At 37.3% G+C, this 6,125-nt stretch overlaps 1 protein-coding gene across 2 annotated transcripts in view; it reads right to left on the bottom strand.

The window, feature by feature from the left end:
• Positions 1-6,125, bottom strand: part of LOC107624210 (two-on-two hemoglobin-3) — a 19,220-nt gene that overhangs the window by 1,027 nt on the left and 12,068 nt on the right. The window lies entirely within an intron of this gene.

Below are 6,125 nucleotides of genomic sequence, written 5' to 3' on the forward strand. Positions count from 1 at the left end.
CCTCAACGACCAGAAATACTTTACCCTATATTAAATTATAATATTTAAACTTGGACACGGGCACTAAAATGGTGACACACCAAAATCAAAATAGTAACTAACACTCACATGGAATATGTATACAAAATTTTAGAAATTTCATTACAAAAATATGTGGTCTGAAAATTTCTCCAAAAGAAAAAATAGAATAGCAAAAAACTAAAAAAGGAAACTTCTATTCTACGTATATGTTTGAGCCTTATTCAGCGGGTTTTCAAGTAATTTTTTTAAGGGGAATTCTATAGTGGTTATTAATTGTTGCCTAACTTTTGTCTAACTTATTTTTTGTGATATTTTTAAAAATAATTTATTTTTATATTTTTTAAATTAAATATTAATTTTTAATCCTTTTTAATAAATAAGCACCACTCTTTAGGTACCATAACATTCACTTTTTTTAATAGGAAGTGTGTCTGATGTTGGATGTTTTTTATTTGATTTTTTGTATTCAAAGTTGATAAGTTTTAAATAATGGAGTGATTTAGTTATGTTTTAAAATTGATGGCTTCGTATGTGTTAAATGGTTTCATCATTGATAAACTATTATTTTATGGTTTATCTTGTATTTAATTGAGTGGATTTTATCAACTCTTTACCACTTATTCATACTATTTGCATAGTTTTACATTTGCCTTCCTAATTATGTGTTTTGATTGAAAACATGTTTTCTATGGTTTTAAATTACTTATTATTAATCCTCTCTTATTACCATTAGATGCCTTGATATGTGTGTTAAGTGATTTCAGAGATTACAGGGCAGGAATGACTCAGAGGATGGAAAGGAAGCATGCAAAAGTGGAAGGAATACAAGAAGTTGGAGAAATTCCTAAGCTGTCCAGCCTGACCTCTTCACACTCAAACGGCTATAACTTTAGCTATAAGGGTCCAAACGATGCAGTTCCAGTTGCGTTGAAAAGCTAACGTCCGGGGCTTCAATTTGATATATAATATGTCATAGTTTCCCTGACGCTAGGTGACGCGAACGCGTGCTCCACGCGGCCGCGTCGCAGTGACGAAAAGTCAGCGTGTTTGAATTCGCAACCAGCGAATTCTGGGCTGTTTCTGACCCAGTTTGCGGTCCAGAAAACACAGATTAGAGGCTATAAAGTGGGAGAATCCATTCATTCAAAAAACAGGCTCTCATAATTCACTTTTCATGATTTAGATGTAGTTTTGAGGGAGGTTCTCTCCTCTCTCTTTATGATTAAGATTTAGATTTAGGATTTTATTCGCTTTCAGGATTATCTTTTTATCAGGTTCAATATTCCTTTTTATTTTTTTCTCAATTTTATTTATGAATTCTTCTATGTTACAAATTACTCTTTGAATTAATGTTATTTGAGGTATTTCAGTTTACAATTGCTTTCTTTTATTTATGTTACTTTTATCCCCAATCTGAAGACAATTTTATTCCAGTAGATTTACTTTTCCCCTTTCGGTCTTGGTTAAGAAATCAGTAACTCAGGAGTTATCAAACTCAAACATGATTGATAATCGTTATCTTTGCTAATTGAATTGGACTTCAATAATCCCAATCTTTCCTTAGGGATTAACTAGGATTTGAGGATCTAACTAATTAGTCACTTGACTTTCCTTTGCTCTAGCAAAGGTTAACTAAGTGGAATTAAGATCCAATTTTTATCATCATTGATAAGAATAACTAGGATAGGACTTCTAATTTCTCATACCTTGCCAAAAGTGTGTTTTACAGTTATTTATTTAATTTACAGTCTTTTACTTACTTTAATTGCAATTTAAATCACTTGTTCCTCATCTCCAAAACCCCAATTTACAATCTTCATAACCAATAATAAGAACATACTTCCCTGCAGTTCCTTGAGAAGACGACCTGAGGTTTAAATACTCGGTTATCAATTTTAAAGGGGTTTGTTACTTGTGACAACCAAAATATTTGTATGAAAGGACTTTTGTTGGTTTAGAAACTATACTTGCAACGAGGATTTATCTGCAAATTTCTAGACCACACAAAAGTTCTCTCATCAAAATGGCGCCGTTGCCGGGGAGCTGCAACTGTGTGCCTTATTATTGGTTATTGTAAATATTTTTCTTTTACTTGTCTATTTGTTTTTATTTTTCCCTTTTATTTTTATTAGTCACTATGAATTTTTACCCCTCTCGCTTTGAGTTTGGTTCTAATATTGTTGAAAGGAATGAAAGTTATAACAGGAACATGCATCAAGGTCAGAGCAATCAAAGATGGATGGAGCCAAGAGGATCTGATCAACCCTTTAGGCAGCAACACCCTCCAAGATATCATGGATAAAGACCATTCTACAATGCATACCAAGGCAATAGACATGGTGGACAACCTCGTAGTTACCAACAAGCCCCACCCTATGCTTATAGGCCATCCTCTCAACACAACTTTGAACCACCACACTCACAAGCTCCTTTTCACCATTCGCCACCACATGATCCTCATTCACCCCGATTCCAATCTAATTACTCCCAAACACAACCACTTCCCAATGTACCACGTCCAAATCCATCACCCCGAGAATCAGAAGTTCGCCTCAAGGGAACAGTAGATCAACTTCAAACAACCCTTCATCAACTGGAGCAAGCAATAAGTCAATTACCTTCTAGACGTTCGGACATTCAAGAACCTCCCAAAGCCCCATGTGGACAATCTAATGAAGAGCGTAGCATGAAGGAGATATTAGAAACTCCAGTGGACAAGACAGAGCATGACTTCGTACTAGAACAAGTAAAGGAAGCTGTCATTATACAAGAAGAAGAGTTGGTTGAAGACTTAGGAGACGCTGAAGTTCCATGGGAACCTAGAGTTGTGGAGAATTCTATCAAGGACGTTACAACTGATGCTAAGGAGGATAGTGCACAATCCCCAAGGCAGGTATTTCATGAAAAAATAGACAGAATAATCCAAGAAGCAATTTTCCTTGATGATGATAATCTCAAGTCAAGTTCTTCTAGTAATGAACTTGCATCCGCGAGTGAATTCTCTGAGATCGAAGAATCTTCCCCAAGCGAGTACGAAGATGATACGGAGGTAGATTTCTCTCAACCTCCAGTTTATGACTTAAGTGACAAGGAAGACATAGAAGGCTTTGATCAGGACATGGATACATTTGAAGAATCTTGCAAAGAAGTGAAGAATTTCACAGAAGAGCACAAGGGAGTAGAACTCACAGAACCACTGGAACCACCTATCCCAAGGCCATTACCACCCAATACAAGCTTCAAGTGGGTACAATCCTTAACCTTTAGCTTTATTTTTCCACTTGAATATGGTTTGCTTGAAACAGATGGCCAGCTTAGAGCTCTCTGCGGCTTTAAGAGTAAGAGGGAAATGGCTCGTGCTTAGAGCTGGTGCACAAAGTTCAGTAAGGTTCCACGCTTCAACTCGAAGTGTGTGGATTGGCATCATGATCTATCAAATAGATCTCGGAAAACGTTTGGTTATTCTGGTGAGAATCTAATTTCTAAACTACCCGGATGGAAAAATATAGATCAAGACGAAGGTGGATTTAAAAGCAAAGTTTGGGATCCTAGAATCTGTTCTGACATCCAACACCCCGGGAGCCTAAGAATCTGTTTGAAGCTGATCAAAGGCTTTACGTGCCTAGTTTGGGATCCCGGAGGCCATTGGAATTACAAACATTGGTGGAGATTCTTGGATGAATTCAAGCATAAGCCACCATAACAGGAAGCTCATCAATTGTCCAACTTAAGGACTTTAACTAAAAGTACTAGGTGGGAGACAACCCACCATGGTATGATCGTTTCTTTTTCAATTTTATTTCATGTTGTTTGTTTTTATTTTATTTTAATTTTATTGAACCTGGAATTATTCATAGCATCTACATTAGCATTGCATACTGCATAATTGCATAAAAAAAAAACGCATGCGACGCGGCAGCGTTGCTGACGCGTCCGCATCACTAGTGCGTTGGGAAGAAAAGAATTGAACAGAGAGTCATGCGAGAGCGTGGCTGGAGGCGTGCCTTAGGCACAAATATGTCCATGCGACCGCGTCGCCGACGCGGCCGCGTCATTTGCAAAATAGCTTCCCCACACGTCCGCGTCACCCACGCGACCGCGTGGCCCTGTAAATCGACGTAACAAGGGTGTATGGCCGAAAGTTGAGCTGGAATTGGGCTGGAATCGTACTGGAAGCCCAAGCCCTACCACGCGACCGTGTGCCCCACGCGACCGCGTGCCCCACGCGACCGCGTGCCCCACGCGACCGCGTGCCCCACGCGGCCGCGTCATTTTAAGAAAATGGCCATTGACGCGTTCACGTCAACTATGCGACCGCGTCACCCTAAAATTTGGCAAAACAAGTTTTCAAACAGAGAGTTGTGCGAACGCGAGGCTGCACTCGCGCCAATCGCACAAATCAGGTCACGCAATCGCGTGACCCACGCGTCCGCGTCACCTGACCTTATCGCGCACCACGTGACCGCGTCACGCACGCGTCCGCGTCGCCTGCGCCGCACAACTTATCCAAATCAACGCCAATTATCTTATCTTTTCTTTTCTAATCCTAATTTCTTCTTTCTCTCTCCTTTGTGACTTTCTTTTTTCTTCTCATCCTTTTTCACTTTCATTTTATTTTATTTAATTTATTTGCATACTTTCATTCATTGCATTTTAATTTTGTGCATATTTTTATTTTTTTTCTAAATTTATTATTTTACTATTGGTGTTAAATGTTCTTAGTCAACTGTTGCATCTTTTCTTGAATTATTTTTAGTGACTTGTTTTACACTGTGGGATGATATTAATTATCTGCCAATGCCAATCTTTTATGATATTTGCCTTTCATTTGCATTGACATGAACTTATATTGATATTTTCATTACCCACACTCCTCCCCTTTGTTGCAAATTTTGCACCACTAGTATGCCATGTGCTTCTATTATTTTCTCACGTACATGTTGAAGCTTCCATATAAATGAGACCCGTATCATTTGGCATTAACCCACCCATACTTCATTTATTTTCTTATCTTTATTTCTGGGTTACTTTTCTTCCCTTTTTCTTTCAGGATGGCCACCAGGAAGAGAACCAGAAGACGTTACATGGGAGAGACAAGCAAGTCCATCTGCCAAATCCTTGAAGAAAAACATCAGTTGGAACAACCCGTCCACTTGCAAATCTCAGCATGCACCGAGGACGGTGCAATCTTTAAATGTAGGGAGGTCGATACCGATCTCCATGGGTTAGTCACTCTTCTATCTCAACACCAATGGTTTATTTTCCTTGTTAGTTGTTGCATTTGCATATTTGATTGCATATTTATTTGATTTTGTGCATATTTTACCACTTGGTTGAAGTAATATTTTCTTTTTCAAGAAACCTTTTAGAGCACTTCACTAATTTGAATAAAATTTAATGTTACACTTGTTTGAAGAAATATTATACTGGAACATGGTTTAGAGCTTGAACACACAAAACCTGTGAGATTTTTGTGCCTATTTGAATTGGTTGTATTTTACCAACCAATATTTTATTTTTGGTGTGTGTTTTTCTCTCTAAAATTGTGATCTTTGTCTTGCTTAATTCTATATTTCCATGGTTTAATGTATGCATACACTTACATGATTGATGCCTTTGTTTCACTGAGCTTACATACCCATATGGCCTTAACCCTTCATTATCCCTTGCAAACCAATGTTGAGCATATTATACCCCTTTGTTCTTTACTTTAGCACATCATTAACCCTAAGCGGAAAACAATAATGTCCTTAATTTGAATCCTTGGTTAGCTTAGACTAGTGAGAGTGCTCATGAATTAAGTATGGGGAAAATTGAATTTGAAAACATTTGGTTTGAGAATTGAGTATGTTAGAATTTTCTGAAATATTGTGAAAAAAATATTTAGGACATGATTCATGCATCCAATAATTTAATCATATGCATTGAGAAAAAAATAAATAAATAATAATAAACAAAAAAAAACAAAAAAAAAGAGAAAAAGAAAAAGAAAAAGAGCAATTAAGCAAAAAGGGAACAAAATGCCCCAAAGTAAGTGGTGAAAGCAATGCATATGTACTGTACTTGAAATTAGAATGCATGAATATGTGGAAAACATGGTTAAT

This window comes from Arachis ipaensis, chromosome B10 (assembly GCF_000816755.2).
Source record: "Arachis ipaensis cultivar K30076 chromosome B10, Araip1.1, whole genome shotgun sequence".
Classification (NCBI taxonomy): domain Eukaryota; kingdom Viridiplantae; phylum Streptophyta; class Magnoliopsida; order Fabales; family Fabaceae; genus Arachis; species Arachis ipaensis.